The 26,931-nt window shown below is 45.3% G+C and overlaps 1 protein-coding gene across 2 annotated transcripts in view; it reads left to right on the top strand.

Annotated features, from left to right (window-relative positions):
• The window catches only part of LOC311125340 (striatin-like), a 108,832-nt gene that overhangs the window by 781 nt on the left and 81,120 nt on the right, over nucleotides 1-26,931 (top strand). The window lies entirely within an intron of this gene.

Below are 26,931 nucleotides of genomic sequence, written 5' to 3'. Positions count from 1 at the left end.
AATGTTATAGCTAGTAAAAAATTAACTAACTGGTTGGCTAGTCAATCTGCTCTCTGCTACTTTTTAGGAAAATGCAATAATTTAAACAGCTGAATCGTATTGTGTCCAACTACATCCTGTGAAAGTATAGGACTACATTAGAAGTTGGTGATGCCCCCACCACAGTACTGTGCATTGTCCATCTGAAGACGGTTGAAGGATAGAACAATGTGTAGGGGACCCAAACGTTTCCTGCATGGCTTTTCCTCCTCCTTGACATTTTGAGCTCAGCTGGCCCGGTGTTGTTCAAGGAAAGCTCAGCTGGCCCGGTGCTGTTCAAGGAAAGTTCCGCTGGCCCGGTGTTGTTCAAGGAAAGCTCAGCTGGCCCGGTGCTGTTCAAGGGAAGCTCAGCTGGCCCGGTGCTGTTCAAGGAAAGCTCAGCTGGCCCGGTGCTGTTCAAGGGAAGCTCAGCTGGCCCGGTGCTGTTCAAGGAAAGCTCAGCTGGCCCGGTGCTGTTCAAGGAAAGCTCAGCTGGCCCGGTGCTGTTCAAGGAAAGCTCAGCTGGCCCAGTGCTGTTCAAGGAATGCTCAACTGGCACTTTCTTGTGCACCATGGACCGGGGATATTGCGAGTGGTGACACTAGTACGGGCTACTATAGCCCAATAATATACTGTCAGCCATCGGTGATAACAAAACTATAGTTTTAACCACATTGAGGCTATACAGTGTTTGTTTACATTTTTTACACACATGGATTAAAGTTTATATTTTGGGTTCTGATGGGGTGCGACAGGCATTTTATAAATAATGTTCTTCAAGAATCCGTGGGTATATGTCAGTAATTTATGTAGCAACTGCAGACTGCCCCTTTAAGGTATAAGGACCTTATGTTATTTTCAGAGGTAGACTGGCTCTGGCAGCCAAATAGTCAATCTAAACGTGAATCGACTCTCAATTGCGAAACGGTTCTAGAAACATAAATCCCTTTTACTTTCAAATCACGTCAAAATAATTTCACAAAGGCAAAATAGTAATACACTTACTTTACACTGTTTTAACCGGCTTTATCACAGTTGCGGCCGACAGTATTTTTCAGTACAACACATTTCTGGCGGGCTTCTTCCGCTACAAACAGGTGTTCGGAGTATGGAAGATGGCTAATTAGCACAGGTGGCCGCCTTTTGTCTTCCGTAAACACCAGCTCTAACATGGGGACATGGCCGTATCTGAACCCTAACTCTATAAAGGTGTGTAGTAATTTAACCTTTATGTTTTTAGAAAATAATTTCTCGCTGATATGAAAGATATGTTCCTTAAGTTTCCAAAATCGTACCGCAAGCGATATGTGTTCACGTTCATGGGGCTCTTAACTAAAGGCCCTGTGTACAGTCGTGGTCAAAAGTTTTTTAGAATTACACAAGTATTGGTCTTCACAAAGTTTGCTGCTTCAGTGTTTTTAGATATTTTTGTCAGATGTTACTATGGTATACTGAAGTATAATTACAAGCATTCCATAAGTGTCAAATACTTTTATTGACAATTACATTAAGTTTATGCAATGAGTCAATATTTGCAGTGTTGACCCTTCTTTTTCAAGACCTCTGTAATCCGCCCTGGCATGCTGTCAATTAGCTTCTGGGCCACATCCTGACTGATGGCAGCCCATTCTTGCATAATCAATGCTTGGAGTTCATCAGAATTTGTGGGTTTTTGTTTGTCCACCCGCCTCTTGAGGATCGACCACAAGTTCTCAACGGGATTAAGGTCTGGGGAGTTTCCTGGCCATGGACCCAAAATGTAGATGTTTTGTTCCCCCGAGCCACTTAGTTATCACTTTTGCCTTATGGCAAGTTGCTCCATCATGCTGGAAAAGGCATTGGTCGTCACCAAACTATTCTTGGATGGTTGGGAGAAGTTGCTCTCGGAGGATGTGTTGGTACCGTTCTTTATTCATGGCTATGTTCTTAGGTTAAAATTGTGAGTGAGCCCACTCCCTTGGCTGAGAAGCAACCCCACACATGAATGGTCTCAGGATGCTTTACTGTTGGCATGACACAGGACTGATGGTAGCGCTCACCTTGTCTTCTCCGGACAAGGTGTTTTCCGGATGCCCCAAACAATCGGAAAGGGGATTCATCAGAGAAAATGACTTTACCCCAGTCCTCAGCAGTCCAATCCCTGTACCTTTTGCAGAATATCAGTCTGTCCCTGATGTTTTTCCTGGAGAGAAGTGGCTTCTTTGCTGCCCTTCTTGACACCAGGCCATCCTCCAAAAGTCTTCGCCTCACTGTGCGTGCAGATGCACTCACACCTGCCTGCTGCCATTCCTGAGCATGCTCTGCACTGGTGGTGCCCCGATCCCGCAGCTGAATCAACTTTAGGAGACGGTCCTGGCGCTTGCTGGACTTTCTTGGGCGCCCTGATGCCTTCTTCACAACAATTGAACATCTCCTTGAACTTCTTGATGATCCGATAAATGGTTGATTTAGGTGCAATCTTACTAGCAGCAATATCCTTGCCTGTGAAGCCCTTTTTGTGCAAAGCAATGATGACGGCAAATGTTTCCTTGCAGGTAACCATGGTTAACAGAGGAAGAACAATGATTTCAAGCACCACCCTCCTTTTAAAGCTTCCAGTCTGTTATTCTAACTCAATCAGCATGAAAGAGTGATCTCCAGCCTTGTCCTCATCAACACTCACCTGTGTTAACGAGATAATCACTGACATGATGTCAGCTGGTCCTTTTGTGACAGGGCTGAAATGCAGTGGAAAGTTTTTTTGAGATTAAGTTCATATTCATGGCAAAGAGGGACTTTACAATTAATTGCAATTCATCTGATCACTCTTCATGACATTCTGGAGTATATGCAAATTGCCATCATCAAAACTGAGGCAGCAGACTTTGTGAAAATTAGTATTTGTGTCATTCTCAACTTTTGACCACGACTGTACACAATACAGTGCATTCGGAAAGTATTCAGACCCCTTGACTTTTTCCACATTTTGTTACGGTACAGCCTTATTCTAAAATTGATAAAATTAACTTTTTTCCTCAACAATCTACACACAATACCCCATAATAACTAAGAAAAACTGGTTTTTAGAAATTTGTGCTAATTTATAAAAAATCAAGAACAGAAATACCTTATTTACATAAGTATTCAGACGCTTTGCAATGAGACTCGAAATTGAGCTCCGGTGCATCCTGTTTCCATTGATCATCCTTGAGATGTTTCTACAACTTGATTGGAGTCCTCTGTAGCTCAGCTGGTAGAGCACGGCGCTTGTAACGCCAGGGTAGTGGGTTCGATCCCCGGGACCACCCATACACAAACAATGTATGCACACATGACTGTAAGTCGCTTTGGATAAAAGCGTCTGGTAAATGGCATTATTATTATTATTATTATTATTATTATTATTATAAATTCAATTGATTGGACATGATTTGGAAAGGCACACACCTGTCTATACAAGGTCCCACAGTTGACAGTGCATGTCAGAGGAAAAACCAATCCATGAGGTCTAAGGAATTGTTCGTAGAGCTTAGAGAAAGGATTGTGTCGAGGCACAGATCTGGTGAAGGGTACCACTTTTTTGGCATTGAAGGTCCCCAAGAACACAGTGGCCTCCTTCATTCTTAAATGGAAGAAGTTTGGAACCACCAAGACTCTTCCTAGAGCTGGCCGCCTGGCCAAACTGAGCAATTCGGGGGAGAAGAGCCTTGGTCAGGGAGGTGACCAAGAACCCGATGGTCACTCTGAAAGAGCTCCAGAGGACAGCCATCTCTGATGCAATTCACCTATCAGGCCTTTATGCTAGTGGCCAGACGGAAGCCACTCCTCAGTACAAGGCACTTAACAGCCCGCTTGGAGTTTGCCAAAAGGCACCTAAAGGACTCTCAGACCAGGAGAAACAAGAGTCTCTGGTCTGATTAAACCAAAATTGAACTATTTTGCCTGAATGCCAAGCTTCACGTCTGGAGGAAACCTGGCACCATCGCTATGGTGAAGCATGGTGGTGGCAGCATCATAATTTGGGGATATTTTTCAGCGGCAGGTACTGGGAGACTAGTCAGGATTAAGGGAAAGATGAACGGAGCAAAGTACAGAGAGATCCTTGATTTAACCTCTTCACCCCGAGGTTCCCCATATCCGGGGTACTCCTCCCGCAATCTCAAACAATGATGTAGTACAGTTTTTTAAACATGTGAATACCTGAATGTTATACACTACTGGAACGAGAAGCGTCTCAACTGTGAATCTAGCTAAACTGTTGTTGCCCAAATGAAATAATATTCCCACTCCAAATAAATATATAAGCATATAGCAAAACCAGTACTGTATTTTGAAACCGTGCATGCCTGTATATTCGTAGACAGATAGGTTGAGAGAAATAAGTTATCTACACAAACGATACACCATTCGAAAGCTGCTACCTCACGGATTCCAACAGTGATAGCCGTGTTTCTCTATGACCAACATTCACTAAACTATTAATCAAAGAAAGTCAATAACCAACTTTCATTTTTTTTTTATCACAACAACAAACTGCGTCTTACCTTTATTTTATTTATTTATTTTTATTTCACCTTTATTTAACCAGGTAAGCCAGTTGAGAACAGGTTCTCATTTACAACTGCGACCTGGCCAAGATAAAGCAAAGTAGTGCAATAAAAACAACACAGAGTTACATATGGGGTAAAAAAACATAAAGTCAAAAATACAACAGAAAATATATATACAGTGTGTGCAAATGTAGCAAGTTATGGAGGTAAGGCAATAAATAGGCTATAGTGCAGAATAATTACAATAGTATTAACACTGGAATGCTAGATGTGCAAGAGATTATGTGCAAATAGAGATACTGGGGTGCAAAAGAGCAAAATAAATAACAATATGGGGATGAGGTAGTTGGGTGGGCTAATTTCAGATGGGCTGTGTACATGTGCAGTGATCGGTAAGGTGCTCTGACAACTGATGCTTAAAGTTATTGAGGGAGATAAGAGTCTCCAGCTTTGTTGTTTTTGTTACCAAAAGTAGTGTCTGATCGAATAAAACCCCTTGAAAAGATACTCTAGTGTCTCTCTCTCTCTCATTCCGAGTCGATTTCAGTGAGTTTCCATCGTTTTACATGGCCATGGTGTTTGAAGATGAAGTCAGTAGTTTGTTTCAATCACAACAGGCACTGTTTTGTCGCCATCGTCTGGATATATGATGCAATCCCAGTGGCTCGCAATTGTGCTAATCTAATTCTACTGATCCAGAACTTTCGATAGAGGGGTCACATGTCAAAATCGACCAACCGGTTGTTGAAATATCCATGTGCGCACCTCATTGTATCACATTAGTTGACTTGCGCACGGTTACGCAGAGCGCACAACAGCACTTGAATTTCGGAGGGAAAACGCAAAGTTTATAAAAATATGGCAGGCTCTAGTCAGAAATGTACAGTTACAGTTAGCAATTGTAACAGATGAAAGTTGGACTCCATGTATCCCCATTGACTCTGAATCGGATGATGAGGACCTGCTTAGACCGGACGAACCAGACCCCAACGACGAGAACGACGGGAAAAGTTCATTCTTACCTCCCCCCAAACACAATGCATCCATAGAAACCTTCTGCAGGATTGTTGAAAATGATCGAATCAAATCAAATTGTATTTGTCACATACACGTGTTTAGCAGATGTTATTGCGGGTGTAGCGAAATGCTTGTGCTTCTAGCTCCGACAGCGCAGTAATATCTAACAAGTAATATCTAACAATTTCACAACATATACCCAATACACACAAATCTAAGTAAGGAATGGGATTTAAGAATATATACATATATGGACAAGCAATGACAGAGCAGCATGGACTAAGATACAGTAGAATGTTATAGAATGCAGTATATACATATGAGATGAGTAATGCAAGATATGTAAACATTATTAAAGTGACTAGTGTTCCATTTCTTAAAGTGGCCAGTGATTTCAATAGGCAGCAGCAGCCTCTAATGTGCTAGTGATGGCTATTTAACACTCTGATGGCCTTGAGATAGAAGCTGTTTTTCATTCTCTCGGTCCCAGCTTTGATGCACCTGTACTGACCTCGCCTTCTGGATGATAGCGGGGTGAACAGGCAGTGGCTCGGGTGATTGATGTCCTTGATGATCTTTTTGGCCTTCCTGTGACTTTGGGTGCTGTAGGTGTCTTGGAGGGCGGGTAGTTTTCCCCCGGCAATGCGTTCGGCAGACCGCACTACCCTCTGGAGAGCCCTGCGGTTGCGGGTGGTGCAGTTGCCGTACCAGGCGGTGATACAGCCCGACAGGATGCTCTCAATTGTGCAGCTGTAAAAGTTTGTGAGGGTTTTAGGTGCTAAGCCGAATTTCTTCAGCCTCCTGAGGTTGAAGAGGCTCTGTTGCGCCTTCTTCACCACACTGTCTCTGTGGGTGGACCATTTCAGTTTGTCGGTGATTTGTACGCCAAGGAACTTGAAGCTTTCCACCTTCTCCAAGGCGGTCCCGTCGATGTGGATAGGGGGGTGAACCCTCTGCTGTTTCCTGAAGTCCACGATCATCTCCTTTGTTTTGTTGATGTTGAGTGAGAGGTTATTTTCCTGGCCCCACACTCCCAGAGCCCTCATTTCCTCCCTGTAGGCTGTCTCGTCATTGTTGGTAGTCAAGCCTACTACTGTTGTGTCGTCTGCAAACTTGATGATTGAGTTGGAGGCGTGCTTGGCCACGCAGTCATGGGTGAACAGGGAGTACAGGAGGGGGCTGAGCACGCAACCTTGTGGGGCCCCAGTGTTGAGGATCAACGAAGTGGAGATGTTGTTTCCTACCTTCACCACCTGGGGGCGACCTGTCAGGAAGTCCAGGACCCAGTTGCACAGGGCGGGGTTCAGACCCAGGGCCTCGAGCTTAATGATGAGCTTGGAGGGTACTACGGTGTTGAATGCTGAGCTATAGTCAATGAACAGCAATCTTACATAGGTATTCCTCTTGTCCAGATGGGATAGGGCAGTGTGATGGCGATTGCATCGTCTGTGGATCTATTGGGTCGGTAAGCAAATTGAAGTGGGTCTAGGGTGACAGGTAAGGTAGAGGTGATATGATCTTTGACTAGTCTCTCAAAGCACTTCATGATGACAGAGGTGAGTGCTACAGGGCGATAGTCATTTAGTTCAGTTACCTTTGCTTTCTTGGGTACTGGAACAATGGTGGCCATCTTGAAGCATGTGGGAACAGCAGACTGGGAAAGGGAGAGATTGAATATGTCCATAAACACACCAGCCAGCTGGTCTGCGCATGCTCTGAAGACACGGTTAGGTCTGGGCCGGAAGCATTGCGGGGGTTAACACACTTAAATGTCTTAATCACAGAGGAGGAGAGCCCACAGTCTTTGGTAGTGGGCATCGTCAGTAGCACTGTGTTATCCTCAAAGCGGGCGAAGAAGGTGTTTAGCTCTTCTGGAAGCGAGACGTCGGTGTCGGCGACGTGGCTGGTTTTCCTTTTGTAGTCTGATTGTCTGTAGACCCTGCCACATACGTCTCGTGTCTGAGCCGTTGAATTGCGACTCCACTTTGTCTCTATACTGATGTTTTGCCAGTTAAATTGCCTTGCGGAGTGAGTGGCTACACTGTTTGTATTCTGCCATATTCCCAGTCACCTTGCCATGGTTGAATGCGGTGGTTCGCGCTTTCAGATTGGCGCGAATGCTGCCATCTATCCACGGTTTCTGGTTAGGGTAGGTTTTAATAGTCACTGTGGGCACAACGTCACCTATACACTTCTTGATAAACCCAGTCACTGTTTCAGTGTATATGTCTAAATTATTTTCGGAATCTACCTGGGATATATCCCAGTCCGCGTGATCAAAACAATCTTGAAGCGTGGATTCCGATTGGTCAGACCAGCGCGTTGAATAGTTCTTAGCACGGGTACTTCCTGTTTCTGCCTATAGGAAGGGAGAAGCAAAATGGAGTCGTGGTCAGATTTGCCGAAAGGAGGGCGGGGGAGGGCCTTATAACCATCCCGGAAGTTCGAATAGCAATGATCGAGGGTCTTGGCAGTGCGAGTACAATAGGCCTCAGGATATGTGGTTTCCAGTTTGCATAAGGTCCAGTGAAGTTCCTTGAGGGCCGTCGTGGTATCGGCTTGAGGGGGGGATATACACGGCCGTGACTATAACCAAAGAGAATTCTCTTGGGAGATAATACGGTCGGCATTTGATTGTGAGGTATTCTAGGTCGGGTGAACAGAAGGACTCGAGTTCCTGTATGTTACTACAATTACACAATGAGTCATTAATCATGAAACACACACCCCCGCCCTTCTGCTTCCCGGAGAGATATTTATTTCTGTCTGCGCGATGAACTGAGAACCCATCTGGCTGGACCAATTTCGACAGAATATCCTGAGAGAGCCATGTTTCCGTGAAACAGAGGATGTTACAGGCCTTGATGTCTCTCTGGAAAGAAATCCTTGCCCTGAGCTCGTCGACTTTGTTAACCAGAGACTTAACATTAGCGAGTAGAATACTTGGAAGCGGTGGGTGGTGTGCGCGCCTCCTAAGTCGAACCAGCAGGCCGCTCCGAGTGCCTCTCCTCCACCGGTGTTTTGGGTCAGCCGCTGGAATCAGTTCAGTTGCCCTGGGGAGAGCAAACAAAGGATCTGCTTCGGGAAAGTCGTATTCCTGGTCGTAATGCTGGTGAGTTACCACCGCTCTGATATCCAATAGTTTTTCCCAGCTGTATGTAATGATGCCAAACACTTTCTGAGCTAATAATGTAGTAAATAATACATTAAAAAAAACAAAATACTGCAAAGTTTCCTAAGAGCTAGTCGCGAGGCCTCCATCTTCGTTGGCGCCAGGTCAATGACAAGAACGAAGGTTATCGTGTTCAGGGCCCTACTCAAGCATCAGAAGAGTATGTAATCCCAATGTTATGTATTTCTTCTAATACTACTATTACTAATTTATTGTATGAGTACAAAACATACATTCTAAAATATATATTTTAGTAACTGAAGCTCAACGTAAGGTAGCCTTAGCTTAGCTAGCTTAGCTCGCTAGCTACCTTAGTTTAGCTAGCTAGCTTAGCTTAGTTTAGTTCACAGCGTTCAATTAACAGTTACATCTCAACATCAACTGTTCAGAGGAGGCTGTGTGAATCAGGCATTTATGGTCGAATTGCTGCAAAGAAGCCATTACTAAAGGACACCAATAAGAAGAGACTTGCTTGGGCCAAGAAACACGAGCATTGGACATTTGTCCTTTGCTCTGGAGTCCAAATTGGAGATTTTTGGTTCCAACCGCCATGTCTTTGTGAGACGCGGTGTGGGTGAATGGATGATCTCTGCATGTGTATTTCCTGTCGTAAATGGAGGATGGAGGAGGAGGTGTTATGGTGTGGGGGTGCTTTGCTGGTGACACTTTCTGTGATTTATTTAGAATTCAAGGCACACTTAACCAGCATGGCTACCGCAGCATTCTGCAGTGATACTCCAACCCATCTGGTTTGGGCTTAGTGGGACTATCATTTGTTTTTCAACAGGATAATGACCCAACACACCTCCAGGCTGTATAAGGGCTATTTTACCAAGAATGAGAGTGATGGAGTGCTGCATCAGATGACCTGACCTCAACCAAATTGAGATGGTTTGGGATGAGTTGGACCGCAGAGTGAAGGAAAAGCGGCCAACAAGTGCTCAGCATATGTGGGAACTCCTTCAAGACTGTTGGAAAAGCATTCCAGGTGAAGCTGGTTGAGACAATGCCAAGAGTGTGCAAAGCTGTCATCAAGGCAAAGGGTGGCTATTTGAAGAATCTCACATTTTTATTTGTTTAACACTTTTGGTTAACTAAATAATTCCATATGTGTTATTTCATAGTTTTGATGTCTTCACTATTATTCTACAATGTAGAAAATAGTAAAAATAAAGAAAAACCCTTGAATGAGTAGGTGTTCTAAAACTTTTGACCGGTAGTGTACAGTGCATTTGGAAAGTATTCAGACCGTTTGACTTTTTCCACATTTTGTTACCATACAGCCTTATTCTAAAATGGATTACATTGTTTTTTCCCCTTCATCAATCTACACACAATACTCCATAATGACAAAGCAACAGGTTTTTAGAAATTTTTGCAAATATATTGAAAATAAACTGATGTAACATTTACATAAGTATTAAGACCCTTTCCTCAGTACTTTTGTTGAAGCATCTTTGGCAGCTATTACAGCCTCGAGTCTTCTTGGGTATGACGCTACAAGCTTGGCACACCTGTATTTGGGGAGTTTCTCCCCATTCTTCTCTGCAGACCCTCTCAAGCTCTGTCAGGTTGGATGGGGAGTGTCGCTGCACAGCTATTTTCAGGTCTCTCCAGAGATGTTCGATCGGGTTCAAGTCCGGGCTCTGGCTAGGCCACTCAAGGACATTCAGAGACTTGTCCCGAAGCCACTCCTGCGTTGTCTTGGCTGTGTGCTTAGGGTCGTTGCCCTGTTGGAAGGTGAACCTGAGCGCGCTGGAGCAGTGTTTAATCGAGGATCTCTGTACTTTGCTCTGTTAATCTTTCCCTCGATCCTGACTAGTCTCCCAGTCCCTGCCGCTGAAAAACATCCCCACAGCATGATGCTGCCACCACCATGCTTCACCGTAGGGATGGTGCCAGATTCCCTCCACACGTGACGCTTGGCATTCAGGCCAAAGAGTTCAATCTTAGTTTCATCAGACCAGAGAATCTTGTTTCTCTTGGTCTGACAGTCCTTTAGGTGCCTTTTGGCAACCCCCAAGCGGGCTGTCATGTGCCTTTTACTGAGGAGTGGCTTCCGTCTGCCCACTCTACCATAAATTCCTGATTGGTGGAGTGCTGCAGAGATGGTTGTCCTCCTGGAAGGTTCTCCCATCTCCACAGAGGAACTCTGGAGCTCTATCAGAGTGACCATCGGGTTCTTGGTCACCTCCCTGACCAAGGCCCTTCTCCCCTGATTGCTCAGCCCTAAGAGGAGTGTTGGTGGTTCCAAACTTCTTCCATTTAAGAATGATGGAGGCCAATGTGTTCTTGGGGACCTTCAATGCCAGATCTTTGCCTCGACACAATCCTGTCTCAGAGCTCTACAGATTAATTCCTTCGACCTCATGGCTTGGTTTTTGCTCTGACATGCACTGTCAACTGTGGGACCTTTATATAGACAGGTGTGTGCCTTTCCAAATCATGTCCAATCAATTGAATTTACCACAGGTGGACTCCAATCAAGTTGTAGAAACATCTCAAGGATGATCAATGGAAACAGGATGCACCTGAGCTCAATTTCGAGGCTCATAGCAAAGGGTCTGAATGCTTATGTAAATAAAGTATATATGTTTTTTATTTTCATGTAAATAAAATAATCTAAAAACCAGTTTTCACTTTCTCATTATGGGGTATTGTGTGTAGATTGAGAAAAACAAAACAATTTAATCAATTTTAGAATAAGGCTGTAACAAAATGTGGAAGAAGTTAAGGGGTCTGAATACTTTCCGAATGCACTGTAAATATGCCCATTTGGGGATCTGATAGTATTTCTGATTGGCTTAACGCACCACCACCAATGGCCTGTGGAGCTTCTCAAAGTAACGTTTTCTTCACCTCAAACAGCATGCAAATGAAGTCTGTTTTACATCATTGAGAATTACAATAGTTCTTCATTGTTTTTTAAAAATCTTTCCAGCTCTCTCCCTTTTTGATAACCACTCAGTGTGAAAGGGAAAAATGTCATGCTCTGATCCAGTGGAAACAGCATAAAATAGGCTTGTTATCAGTGCTTGACTTGGTCTGAAATATGTTCTGATATTCCATTTTAGGTGCTTGTACAATTTATATTTAGTTGCAAGAGCACCACAATATTTTTTGAGCTAATATTCTATAAGAGGAACAGGAGCTCAAGCAGTAGAAAAGTTGAGGTGCAGGTACTCCGCTCCGGTGAACTCCTGCCCAAGTCGAGCACTGCTTCTTATCCCTTGTGCAAATAGCCTACAGCTTTGTGCCTGACCCAAGTTAATAGTTGATACAATGTTTCAAGTTCGTTGGCAACACATGGCCTGTCTGCAATGTGATTTATAGGATATTTATTTTTTATCAGGATATTTTCTACCTGCAAGCTGCACTGTTTTTGTTTGTTGGCTTGTTGGTCCTCCTGTAGCTCAGCTGGTAGAGCATGGCACTTGTAACGCCAGGGTAGTGGGTTCGATCCCCGGGACCACCCATACGTAAAAATGTATGCACACATGACTGTAAGTCGCTTTGGATAAAAGCGTCTGCTAAACGGCATATTATTTATGCTTATGTAGGCTATTTTTTACATAGCTTGCAATAGAAGTTACTTTTTAGGTTTTATAATTTTCATTTAGATTTGGATACAATTTTGATATGAAGAAGTTTATTATTAATTAAACTAAACTGTTTCACGAAAATGTGCATATGAAAACCATAACTGGACGCAGATCGGTAGAAATGATAAGATAAATTGGCATTCCACATGAGAAAGGTTGCCAACTCCTCGTGTAGCCTATTACCGGCAACTTCAGGAGAGTAACGGCAGAATCTGCGAAAGCCAGCAGGAGCGGGAGGAGAATAGTTGGGTCAGGTTACGTTTTTTTTCTTCTTTTGGTTATCTAGATCTCTGGCGCCCTCTTGAGGCATCAAACTGTAAGCTTAAAGCATCAGACAAGCTCAATGCACATAGTTGATTTTATTAAAACACAGGGTGTGTCTATATATGGAGAAATACACGTAACATTTTTTTAGAGCAATCAATTGGTCGAAAGAACAGACGACTTTCGGTCGACAAAGATTTTTGTGTTGTCGGGGACAGCCCTAATATATACAAAAGTATGTGGACACCCCTTCAAATCAGTGGATTCGGCAATTTTTCTCTGGAGTGATGATTCTCGCTTCACCACCTGGCAGGACGAATCTGGGTTTGACGGATGCCAGGAGAACGCTCCTTGCCCAAATGCATAGTGCCAACTGTCAAGTTTTGTGGAGGAGGAATAATGGTCTGGGGCTGTTTTTCATGTTTCAGGCTAGGCCCCTTAATTCTAGTGAAGGGAGATCTTAACACTACAGCATACAATGAGATTCCAGACGATTCTAAGGGGCCTAGCCCGAACCATGGAAAACAGCCCCAGACCATTATTCCTCCTCCACCAAACTTTACAGTTGGCGCTATGCATTCTATGACTCCTAGTCATCTTAGTGCCTCTGGTTCATTTTTAGGCTTTCAACTCGGGCTGTTCTCAACCCTCCTGCCTCTGGGACACATCCATAGGCCAACCCTCCTGCCTCTGGGACACATCCATAGGCCAACCCTCCTGCCTCTGGGACACATCCATAGGCCAACCCTCCTGCCTCTGGGACACATCCATAGGCCAACCCTCCTGCCTCTGGGACACATCCATAGGCCAACCCTCCTGCCTCTGGGACACATCCATAGGCCAACCCTCCTGCCTCTGGGACACATCCATAGGCCAACCCTCCTGCCTCTGGGACACATCCATAGGCCAACCCTCCTGCCTCTGGGACACATCCATAGGCCAACCCTCCTGCCTCTGGGACACATCCATAGGCCAACCCTCCTGCCTCTGGGACACATCCATAGGCCAACCCTCCTGCCTCTGGGACACATCCATAGGCCAACCCTCCTGCCTCTGGGACACATCCATAGGCCAACCCTCCTGCCTCTGGGACACATCCATAGGCCAACCCTCCTGCCTCTGGGACACATCCATAGGCCAACCCTCCTGCCTCTGGGACACATCCATAGGCCAACCCTCCTGCCTCTGGGACACATCCATAGGCCAACCCTCCTGCCTCTGGGACACATCCATAGGCCAACCTGTCTGAACTTGTACTTAAGGTGTTGTTTCATTGTAGACTGTTGAGAAATAACAATTGTAGCCGACACACTGAGGTAACTAGAGTGTAGTCACATGCTGTTGACTATGATACATCACTGTGCTGCCTTTGTTTTGCTGTGTGTCTGAATATAAATGTAATTAGCCTGTTAGGCCCATCTCCGCGCTACGTAATTAGCCTGTTAGGCCCATCTCCGCGCTACGTAATTAGCCGGTTAGGCCCTTCTCCGCGCTACGTAATTAGCCTGTTAGGCCCATCTCCGCGCTACGTAATTAGCCTGTTAGGCCCATCTCCGCGCTACGTAATTAGCCGGTTAGGCCCTTCTCCGCGCTACGTAATTAGCCTGTTAGGCCCATCTCCACGCTACGTAATTAGCCTGTTAGGCCCATCTCCACGCTACGTAATTAGCCCGTTAGGCCCATCTCCACGCTACGTAATTAGCCCGTTAGGCCCATCTCCGCGCTACGTAATTAGCCCGTTAGGCCCATCTCCGCGCTACGTAATTAGCCCGTTAGGCCCATCTCCGCGCTACGTAATTAGCCCGTTAGGCCCATCTCCGCGCTACGTAATTAGCCCGTTAGGCCCATCTCCGCGCTACGTAATTAGCCCGTTAGGCCCATCTCCGCGCTACGTAATTAGCCCGTTAGGCCCATCTCCGCGCTACGTAATTAGCCCGTTAGGCCCATCTCCGCGCTACGTAATTAGCCCGTTAGGCCCATCTCCGCGCTACGTAATTAGCCCGTTAGGCCCATCTCCGCGCTACGTAATTAGCCCGTTAGGCCCATCTCCGCGCTACGTAATTAGCCCGTTAGGCCCATCTCCGCGCTACGTAATTAGCCCGTTAGGCCCATCTCCGCGCTACGTAATTAGCCCGTTAGGCCCATCTCCGCGCTACGTAATTAGCCCGTTAGGCCCATCTCCGCGCTACCTAATTAGCCTGTTAGGCCCATCTCCGCGCTACGTAATTAGCCTGTTAGGCCCATCTCCGCGCTACGTAATTAGCCCGTTAGGCCCATCGCCGCGCTACGTAATTAGCCCGTTAGGCCCATCTCCGCGCTACGTAATTAGCCCGTTAGGCCCATCTCCGCGCTACGTAATTAGCCCGTTAGGCCCATCTCCGCGCTACGTAATTAGCCCGTTAGGCCCATCTCCGCGCTACGTAATTAGCCCGTTAGGCCCATCTCCGCGCTACGTAATTAGCCCGTTAGGCCCATCTCCGCGCTACGTAATTAGCCCGTTAGGCCCATCTCCGCGCTACGTAATTAGCCTGTTAGGCCCATCTCCGCGCTACGTAATTACCCTGTTAGGCCCATCTCCGCGCTACGTAATTAGCCCGTTAGGCCCATCTCCGCGCTACGTAATTAGCCCGTTAGGCCCATCTCCGCGCTACGTAATTAGCCCGTTAGGCCCATCTCCGCGCTACGTAATTAGCCCGTTAGGCCCATCTCCGCGCTACGTAATTAGCCCGTTAGGCCCATCTCCGCGCTACGTAATTAGCCCGTTAGGCCCATCTCCGCGCTACGTAATTAGCCCGTTAGGCCCATCTCCGCGCTACGTAATTAGCCCGTTAGGCCCATCTCCGCGCTACGTAATTAGCCTGTTAGGCCCATCTCCGCGCTACGTAATTAGCCTGTTAGGCCCATCTCCGCGCTACGTAATTAGCCCGTTAGGCCCATCGTGCTATGCAGAATGTAGACACCTCTATTTTGTTAGTTGTGGAGGTGACCCCTACCTTTTGGAGACTACAAATTCTTACCTGTTAAACAAAATCTCTTTCTCTGTGGGGTGGCAGGTAGCCTAATGGTTAAGAGTGTTGGGCCAGTAACCCTGGGCTCTACAGTTCTACCATTTTTGGTCACATATGCTCCTAAATATTTTGCTGTGCTACCTGGAATTGTGATTTGGGAGCACCAGTGCCCCTAGAAAAAAAATATACATTTAGTGGATCAGAGAGAAAGTAAGGGGAGAGCTAAATCATACTTTTTTCTATGCATACAAACATTCTAAATTCCGTTCGTAAGTAGTATTTTAGAATAGTTTCTACGCAATATTGATACATGAGGCCCCTGGTCTTTATGTTGAGCTTGTGCTTCCTGTTCCTGTTGTTGTTGAGCACCATGTTATCTATCGGCTCTGGTCCAAAAGAGGTCTCGTTGTTCTAAAGCAGAACGAGACTGCAACACAGGAGCTGATTTGGTAGACCTGTTTGGCGTCAATTTTTTTTTGAATTCTTGTGTCTGTGGTCCTTTTTTTTCCTAGTCCTTTCAGATCCTTGCCCTCTCCTGCCTCACACTCTCTCAATGTCAAAGTATGCCTGTGTATTGGACGTGCAATGCCATCCTATACTCTATTACAAGAAGGGTTCCCTCTCACGCTGCAAGAGCAGGAAGTTGATAATATGGTGAGTGTGTTTTGTGGGGTCGGCTGGCTCACTCAGTACTGACTGACTGACTGACTGAAGTCTCAACGATTCAATTCTGGGTTGTAGGTCTATTGCTGCCGGGTGCATCAGTTGTGGGTCTAGTTACATTTACATTTTTACATTTGAGTCATTTAGCAGACGCTCTTATCCAGAGCGACTTACAGGAGCAATTGGGGTTAAGTGCCTTGCTTAAGGGCACATCGACTGATTTTTTTTCTTCACCTAGTCGGCTCGGGGATTAGAACCAGTGACCTTTCGCTTACTGGCACAACGCTCTTACCCACTAAGCTACCTGCCGCCCTTGCTGCCGGGTGCATCAGTTGTGGGTCTAGTTGCTGCTGCTGTTAATGTTGCTTTAGACTAGTGTATCTGTTATGTACTCTGTTTCTCTCTTGACGCCTACAAACTCTCTCTTTATTACTTAAAATAGGTCTGAGTGCAGAGCAGAGACGGCAACGGTATGGCTGAGTGCAGAGCAGAGACGGCAACAGTACGGCTGAGTGCAGAGCAGAGACGGCAACAGTATGGCTGAGTGCAGAGCAGAGACGGCAACAGTATGGCTGAGTGCAGAGCAGAGACGGCAACAGTATGGCTGAGTGCAGAGCAGAGACGGCAACGGTATGGCTGAGTGCAGAGCAGAGACGGCAACAGTATGGCTGAGTGCAGAGCAGAGACGGCAACAGTATGGCTGAGTGCAGAGCAGAGACGGCAACAGTATGGCTGAGTGCAGAGCAGAGACGGCAACAGTATGGCTGAGTGCAGAGCAGAGACGGCAACAGTATGGCTGAGTGCAGAGCAGAGACGGCAACAGTATGGCTGAGTGCAGAGCAGAGACGGCAACGGTATGGCTGAGTGCAGAGCAGAGACGGCAACGGTATGGCTGAGTGCAGAGCAGAGACGGCAACAGTATGGCTGAGTGGTCCGAGAGAAAGAGAGAGCATCTGTGATGGAACAGTCCTGGATCAAATCTCTCACACACACACACACACACACACACGTTATGTTCTTCTATCCCCGTGGGAACCTAAAATTAATTTATATTCAAAGTCCTATTTTCCCTAACCCCTTACCTTTACCCTAACCATAATTCTAATCCTAATTCTAACCTTAACCCTAAATTTAAAATAGCCTTTGTCCTCTTGGGGACGTGGGAAAAGTCCCCACAAGGGAGAATTTCCCTTGTTTTATAATCCTTGTGGGGACTTTTGGTGATTTTAAGAAGAACCAACCCTCACACACAGAATAACAGGCAGAAGTTGTTCATTAACATGAGAGTGAATGGACGTTTCTGAATATTGAAATGTTTTAATGTGACATTGGGACTGTGCCTTAAAGGGGCAGTGCAGTTAAAAACATGTTTTCCTCGTTTTTTTGATGATACTGTATTTTCCACACGGAGGTCAAAATGATGATAATGGAATTTAGCCTGTTCAGGTGGGATGTAATTTTTAGCCGCATTACGTCACAAGGTGAACTGAGTATAATAGACCAATGAACGTTCATCGTTTATTTACATATTCCCTCCTAGTTTTGGCGCTGATCCCTCCCCGAAACAAGAGCATGGCTGCCCTTTTGCACTGTATTCCATCAGAACAGTCTGATTTGGCTTCCGTTTTAGATTTCATAATCAACTGTCAGAACTTCAGTCAAACCAACCTGCACAGCACACTTTGCGTTGGACTACATTTGCAAATCAGGCTAGGTACACACGTGGATTTTCCCAGCAGCACCATCAAGCGTCGCAGCAGCAACCATTCATGAAGTGAGTGTCCTAAGATATTTATGTTTCTGTTATAAGTAAAGGACATTGCTATTCATGGGTTGCATGCTTCGTCACACACACCATTGTTTTAAATGTTCTCTTGAGCACTGATAACCCGAATGAACGTTCTACTAGCTAATCAATGGCATTCTCTGATGAAGATTTTAGTCTAAAAGTGCAATTATAGTGACTTAAAATAATGACATTTCTAAAGGAGGCAAAAACATTTAGTAGGAAAACTTTTTGTCATCACTGTGATGTCGCCAGATTGACTTTAGATGGAGTGTAACTTCAGCTAGCTAAGATTGAGAGACTTTAGCTAGCTAACAATTGTTGACTTTTCTAGCTATGGCAATTTTGTCAAATTGACTTTAGAGAGATGGTAACTTGATAATGATGGCAAAGTTGTTTCCTACTAATTACTTGCCTACTTTAGCAATGTCATTGTATTTCCAGGCCACTATAGTGTCTCCTCAGATAATGTTAGCTTGATTTGAATGCTCCCAAAGTCAGTGAGCTAACTAATGGTAGCTAGCCTGTTGACTGTTGTTCAAGCTGCAGTCGGTCAGTCACCCAGAACGGACCACGGTAGCCTACTTGATTTAGCTTGTGTCTTGTCGTCTTCTTATGTTTGTGTTTTCTTTGACTGTACGAAATAAAATTCTCAAATTTGACAATTTGAAGAGTATTTGGTATTAAGAGTTAAAACAAACTGACGTGATTTGGATTTGTAGCTACTAGCCTGCCAGCCTGAAGAGAGGGTAGCTATTATTATTATTAGCTAGCTAAATATCTCGTTATGTGTAGGTTTATCTGTGATATCAATCCTAAAAAAGAGTAAGCCTTCTGGCTGTTGAATGCAAGAATGAATGTATAACCCTTATGATACGGCGCTTGTAACACCAGGGTAGTGGGTTCGATCCCCGGGACCACCCATACGTAAAGATGTATGCACACATGACTGTAAATCGCTTTGGATAAAAGCGTCTGCTAAATGGCATATTATTATTATTTTATGATAGATCATATGACTTATGAAATCTCAGGCTGGAGGTCTAGCATGTTTGACTTTGCTCAAGGCATAAATTATCATATTTCAGTTATCAGATATGAAATTATGTTACATTTGAAAACTTTAGGATTATAAAATGCAACTGTCACCTTTCCAACAGGTCAATGATCCCCCTTTATGTGCTAAACGGTCATCGCTGAGGAAGGCCTGCCGTATGAGTAACATGAGTATGAAAAACGTATGCACTCAGGAACTGCAAGTCGCTCCGGATAAGAGCGGCTGCTAAATGACTCAAATGTATGAGTCCGTGGACTTCTTGGAGGAAAATGCTTTTGATGGCACGTGAATACAAGCAGTTGTGTGTGACGTGGTTATGAGAGTGATGTGACTTGCACTTTGTTTTCAGGTTTGAATGAGACCTTGTTTTATTCATATTATTTATTGTGTAAGACTCAATGCTTTCAGTAATTTGTTTTATTGTAGATATTTGTTTACTAGATATTTACTGTCTGGATAAGAGAGTGTCCGGTCACAACAAATTCCATATCATTGTTTTAGTCACTAAAGCAGCCGTTGCTTATTTATGGATCGGAACAGAAATACCTTTTTTAATGTGAACGAGTTATACCTTCCAGAGCTTGAGTTGTAAAGCAATATCATTAAAAGATACTTAGATGCAATGATTTTGACTTTCATTATAACCTTGTTTACGATCTGAGGTTTTATTTACGCAAATATATGTGCCACAATGGAGCACTTTAGCAGTTTACAATAAAGGACTGAATTGCAATGCATCTTTTTATTTTGTTACGTCTGTCTCTCTGGGGAAGCCTTTTTAAAGGCTCTGTGCTCCTGTTGGAGAAGACTAGGGTTTGGTTCTTAAGGGCTCGTGTCTGTCTCTCTCTGTCACTGTAAGTGGAGGAGGTGATACCCGTAGAGAGAGTTGATTTGCACTTTACTACTGTGATGACTCACTTCCTGCCTGTCATTAATATGTTTGTGCTGCCTCCTACCAGCGCCCCATCTCAGCCTTTAGTCCTCTTCAGTGTAGGGCAAGACCCAGTCATTAGGAGTCATGTCTTCAGGACAGGACAGACCGTCGTTAGGAGTCATGTCTTCAGGACAGGACAGACCCAGTCATTAGGAGTCATGTCTTCAGGACAGGACAGACCCAGTCATTAGGAGTCATGTCTTCAGGACAGGACAGACCCAGTCATTAGGAGTCATGTCTTCAGGACAGACCCAGTCATTAGGAGTCATGTCTTCAGGACAGACCCAGTCATTAGGAGTCATGTCTTCAGGACAGGACAGACCCAGTCATTAGGAGTCATGTCTTCAGGACAGACCCAGTCATTAGGAGTCATGTCTTCAGGACAGGACAGACCCAGTCATTAGGAGTCATGTCTTCAGGACAGACCCAGTCATTAGGAGTCATGTCTTCAGGACAGACCCAGTCATTAGGAGTCATGTCTTCAGGACAGACCCAGTCATTAGGAGTCATGTCTTCAGGACAGACCCAGTCATTAGGAGTCATGTCTTCAGGACAGACCCAGTCATTAGGAGTCATGTCTTCAGGACAGACCCAGTCATTAGGAGTCATGTCTTCAGCACAGGACAGACCCAGTCATTAGGAGTCATGTCTTCAGGACAGGACAGACCCAGTCATTAGGAGTCATGTCTTCAGCACAGGACAGACCCAGTCATTAGGAGTCATGTCTTCAGGACAGACCCAGTCATTAGGAGTCATGTCTTCAGCACAGGACAGACCCAGTCATTAGGAGTCATGTCTTCAGGACAGGACAGACCCAGTCATTAGGAGTCATGTCTTCAGGACAGACCCAGTCATTAGGAGTCATGTCTTCAGGACAGGACAGACCCAGTCATTAGGAGTCATGTCTTCAGGACAGACCCAGTCATTAGGAGTCATGTCTTCATTGTGGTGGTAGTGCTGAGCAATTAGTGCTTTTTGAGGTTGTTTCGGTTAGATTATTATAAAATAATCACGGATTTAGGTTTCAATTATTTATTTTTTAAACATCCAATGCATTATCAAATAATTGCATACAAATTATTAACCTTTTTTTAATGGAATTTCCAAAGCCAAAAATAGTGACGTTTCAATTGACAAAACATTGAAAATATTAATTTTTATTTGATGACTTTATTATTTTTCATTCCTTAAAGACATCATCTCATCTCAGGCAGTAGCAGCCAGCCAGACAACGTTGTGCTCCCCGTACTGTCCTGTCTTTAGTCATGCTACGTAGCTAACCTGCCTAAAGTATGCTGCAGAGCTGTCTGACTAAATCATTGTACTAGTTCTTCAAAGTAGATAAGGCATACTTTCACCAACTGTCTCTCTCCCTCGCTCTTGTTGTTGTGGTGTGTACGTTCCTCTCTGGTGAGATATATGTAGTCTGTGTGTATCTAACCCTTGAATGAGTAGGTGTTCTAAAACGTTTGACCGGGTAGTGTACAGTGCATTCGGAAAGTATTCAGACCCCTTGACCTTTTCCACATTTTGTTACGTTACAGCCTTATTCTAAAATTGATTAATTATATACACAATACACACAATACCCATAATGAAAAAGCAAAAACCGGTTTTTAGAATTTTTTGCTAATTTATTAAAAATAAAAAACGATCATATTTACATACGTTTTCAGACTGTTTACTCAGTACTTTGTTGAAACACCTTTTGGCAGCGATTACAGCCTCGAGTCTTCTTGGGTATGACGCTACAAGCTTGGCACACCTGTATTTGGGGAGTTTCTCCCATTCTTATCTGCAGATCCTCTCAAGCTCTGTCATGTTGGATGGGGAGCGTCGCTGCACAGCTATTTTCAGGTCTCTCCAGAGATGTTCGATCGGGTTTACGTCCGGGCTTTGGCTGTGTAGCACAAAGAAACCCAGCCCAAAACCCCAAACAGCAAGCAATCCGATGTAGAAGCACGGTGGCTAGGAATAACTCCCTAGAAAGGTAGGAACCTGTGAAGAATCCTAGAGAGGAACCAGGCTCTGAGGGGTGGCCAGTCCTCTTCTGGCTGTGCCGGGTGGAAATTATAGGAGTACATGGCCAATAGTACGGTTTGTCTCCCAGTCTCTGCCGCTGAAAAACATCCCCACAGCATGATGCTGCCACCACCATGCTTCACCGTAGGGATGGTGTCAAGTTTCCTCCAGACGTGATACTTGGCATTCAGGCCAAAGAGTTCAATCTGGGTTTCATCAGACCAGAGAATCTTGTTTCTCATGGTCTGAGAGTCCTTTAGGTGCCTTTTGGCAAACTCCAAGCGGGCTGTCATGTGCCTTTTACTGAGGAGCGGCTTCTGTCTGGCCACTCTACCATAAAGGCCTGATTGGTGGAGTGCTGCAGAGATGGTTGTCCTTCTGGAAGGTTCTGCCATCTCCACAGAGGAACTCTTGAGCTCTGTCAGAGTGACCATCGGGTTCTTGGTCACCTCCCTGACCTTTCTCTTGTGAATGATTTTGATTTTGAAAAAAACTAAACTAAATGGAATTCAAGTAATTTAACTGATGTTGTGTAATTGGTTGTTTTAATAATCGAGAAACCCCCCCAATTTTGGTTAATCGCTCAGCACTACATGATAGGAGACTGTCTCAATGTAATATTGCAATTCACCACTTTAAAAGACCTTCGCTTGAAAACCTAGAAAATATAAGCAATAGTACGGTTTGTCCCTCTTCAGATGCCGTAGCCAGTATACACTTCCTCAAAATTGTCAGAATTATTCTAAGATAATTTTGACGTTTTTGCTGAGGAGATCTTAGTCGTACAATTTTACATCTAAGATGTTTTGTGCAGTATTTCTCAAGTGACAAAATGTGCATGAAAACTAGTCGTCTCTTGTTGAATGACAAACACTTAGTTGAAGAATCCATACTGTTGACCAATCAGCAATGAAGGGGCGTAGACTTCGGCTACCAAACTTCGGCTTTCCTCTGGGGGGGAAAAATGTGTGCACGAACAGCCGAAGACTGTGTCATCATAATATACAGTGAGGGGAAAAAGTATTTGATCCCCTGCTGATTTTGTACGTTTGCCCACTGACAAAGAAATGATCAGTCTATAATTTTAATGGTAGGTTTATTTGAACAGTGAGAGACAGAATAACAACAAAATAATCCAGAAAAATGCATGTCATTGATTTGCATTTTAATGAGGGAAACAAGTATTTGACCCCCTCTCAATCAGAAAGATTTCTGGCTCCCAGGTGTCTTTTATACAGGTAACGAGCTGAGATTAGGAGCACACTCTTAAAGGGAGTGCTCCTAATCTCAGTTTGTTACCTGTATAAAAGACACCTGTCCACAGAAGCAATCAATCAGATTCCAAACTCTCCACCATGGCCAAGACCAAAGAGCTCTCCAAGGATGTCAGGGACAAGATTGTAGACCTACACAAGGCTGGAATGGGCTACAAGACCATCGCCAAGCAGCTTGGTGAGAAGGTGACAACAGTTGGTGCGATTATTCGCAAATGGAAGAAACACAAAATAACTGTCAATCTCCCTTGGCCTGGGGCTCCATGCAAGATCTCACCTCGTGGAGTTGCAATGATCATGAGAACGGTGAGGAATCAGCTCAGAACTACACGGGAGGATCTTGTCAATGATCTCAAGGCAGCTGGGACCATAGTCACCAAGAAAACAATTGGTAACACACTATGCCGTGAAGGACTGAAATCCTGCAGCGCCTGCAAGGTCCCCCTGCTCAAGAAAGCACACATACAGGGCCGTCTGAAGTTTGCCAATTAACATCTGAATGATTCAGAGGAGAACTGGGTGAAAGTGTTGTGGTCAGATGAGACCAAAATGGAGCTCTTTGCCATCAACTCAACTCGCCGTGTTTGGAGGAGGAGGAATGCTGCCTATGACCCCAAGAACACCATCCCCACCGTCAAACATGGAGGTGGAAACATTATGCTTTGGGGGTGTTTTTCTGCTAAGGGGACAGGACAACTTCACCCCATCAAAGGGACGATGGACGGGGCCATGTACCGTCAAATGTTGCGTGAGAACCTCCTTCCCTCAGCCAGGGCATTGAAAATGGGTCGTGGATGAGTATTCCAGCATGACAATGACCCAAAACACACGGCCAAGGCAACAAAGGAGTGGCTCAAGAAGAAGCACATTAAGGTCCTGGAGTGGCCTAGCCAGTCTCCAGACCTTAATCCCATAGAAAATCTGTGGAGGGAGCTGAAGGTTCGAGTTGCCAAACGTCAGCCTCAAAACCTTAATGACTTGGAGAAGATCTGCAAAGAGGAGTGGGACAAAATCCCTCCTGAGATGTGTGCAAACCTGGTGGCCAACTACAAGAAACGTCTGACCTCTGATTGCCAACAAGGGTTTTGCCACCAAGTACTAAGTCATGTTTTGCAGAGGGGTCAAATACTTATTTCCCTCATTATAATGCAAATAAATTTATAACATTTTTGACATGCATTTTTCTGGATTTTTGTTGTTGTTATTCTGTCTCTCACTGTTCAAATAAACCTACCATTACAATTATAGACTGATCATGTCTTTGTCAGTGGGCAAACGTACAAAATCAGCAGGGGATCAAATACTTTTTTCGCTCACTGTATGCACAAACTATTTCGGATGGGAAGCATGCAGACGCCTTTAGATACCTTTGACCTTCTCCTTATGGCTGTTGACAGATATGAGTCCTCCTGGCAGAGAGAGATCTCTTCAGAGTGGGGATCAGATAGTCCTGGCAGAGATCCCTCCCACAGGCAGATGGCTGCCGAGGTAGACAGCCACAGTCTGCCGGGTTATTGGGTTACAGAGGGTTGTAGATGGCTGCCGAGGTAGCCAGCCACAATCTGCCGGGTTATTGGGTTACAGAGGGTTGTAGATGGCTGCCGAGGTAGCCAGCCACAATGTGCCGGGTTATTGGGTTACAGAGGGTTGTAGATGGCTGCCGAGGTAGCCAGCCACAATGTGCCGGGTTATTGGGTTACAGAGGGTTGTAGATGGCTGCCGAGGTAGCCAGCCACAATCTGCCGGGTTATTGGGTTACAGAGGGTTGTAGATGGCTGCCGAGGTAGCCAGCCACAATGTGCCGGGTTATTGGGTTACAGAGGGTTGTAGATGGCTGCCGAGGTAGCCAGCCACAATGTGCCGGGTTATTGGGTTACAGAGGGTTGTAGATGGCTGCCGAGGTAGCCAGCCACAATGTGCCGGGTTATTGGGTTACAGAGGGTTGTAGATGGCTGCCGAGGTAGCCAGCCACAGTCTGCCGGGTTATTGGGTTACAGAGGGTTGTAGATGGCTGCCGAGGTAGCCAGCCACAGTCTGCCGGGTTATTGGGTTACAGAGGGTTGTAGATGGCTGCCGAGGTAGCCAGCCACAGTCTGCCGGGTTAGATGGGTGCAGAGGCAGCACCTGGTCGGGCCCATAGGGAGAGAGGGAGTTCTGCTGGGTCAGATCCACTACAGGGCTGATGATGAAGCAGACTGACTGGATCAGTGCCTCCCTGGCTCTGGGCCACACCAGTCAGTGTAACTGTACTCTACCTCATCAATCAGTGCCAGGGAGAACTGTCCTGACCACAGTTACAGTCTGCTTCGTTAGCTACGACACTACGTCTAAATAAATCCACTTAAGGAAGCAGTGTTCTTATTAATCTGACATAAAGCCAACATGCTGTAGGCCACATCCTCCTGTCACGGCTTGTGTTTCCTGTTATCTCTTGTTAAGATGTGTGGTGATGTTGATGATCCAGTCTGTCTGTCTGTACTGTTCTGGTTAAACTCCTGTTATCTCCTGTTAGATGTGTGGTGATGTTGATGATCCAGTCCGTCTGTCTGTACTGTCCTGGTTAAACTCCTGTTATCTCGCTCCTGTTTTGCTTCATCTCTCGTCAGTCTTCTGGTAGAGTGGAATGTAGGTGGGCGGTTATCAGGTGACACATCGGTGGCGTTCTGTGTGTTGTGCTGTAACTGTGACGGTCGCTGGCTACATAACAGCTAACCCCCGTGTTCACTATTCACACAGAGAGAGAGGGCTGTTTGCATTGTAAATATGAGGCTTCAGCCTTTGTTTGTGTTTCACCACTAAGGGGGAGGCTGATGGAAGGCTGTGTGTGTTTGAATCTGTGTGTGCATAGTAGGAGGAGTGAGTGGATGGAGTGAGTGAGTGGATGGCGTGAGTGAGTGGATGGCGTGAGTGAGTGGATGGCGTGAGTGAGTGGATGGCGTGAGTGAGTGGATGGCGTGAGCTCAGTCTGTATCTGAGTTAGACTGTCCAGTGAGAGATGTGCTGGGCCTGGGTGGTTTTAACACGGTTGTCTGTGTCGGCCCTAAATGGGTTCATTGTGTTCCACGCCTCTCTGTAATGACGCAGAACTAGATGAGAGGAAAACATGTTTGGAATGTACAACACTGCTCAACCTAGCTGGGATCCTGTCTGATAGAAACTACTCAACCTAGCTGGGATCCTATCCTGTTATCTCGTTGAAATGTGCTGCCTTGAGGTGGTGTGGAAAGTGAGGTTTCTGTTAAGTGATTGCGTACACAGCCTATTTACTGAATGAGCATCAGCAGATAGCAATAGCTATTAGCGACACTCGTCTCTCCCTACTGGTTCAAAGGGATTGGTGTGTTTTAATGGGGTGTAGCTAGGTTCAAAGGGAACGGTGTGTTTTAATGGGGTGTTGCTATAGTTCAAAGGGAACGGTGTGTTTTAATGGGGTGTTGCTAGGTTCAAAGGGAACGGTGTGTTTTAATGGGGTGTTGCTAGGTTCAAAGGGAACGGTGTGTTTTAATGGGGTGTTGCTATAGTTCAAAGGGAACGGTGTGTTTTAATGGGGTGTTGCTAGGTTCAAAGAAAACGGTGTGTTTTAAT

The sequence above is a fragment of the Coregonus lavaretus genome (assembly GCF_964263955.1).
Source record: "Coregonus lavaretus genome assembly, contig: HAP1_SCAFFOLD_242, whole genome shotgun sequence".
In the NCBI taxonomy this organism is placed as follows: Eukaryota; Metazoa; Chordata; class Actinopteri; order Salmoniformes; family Salmonidae; genus Coregonus; species Coregonus lavaretus.
The sequence above is the reverse complement of the archived record's forward strand: the minus strand, read 5'-3'. Positions and strand labels throughout refer to the sequence as shown.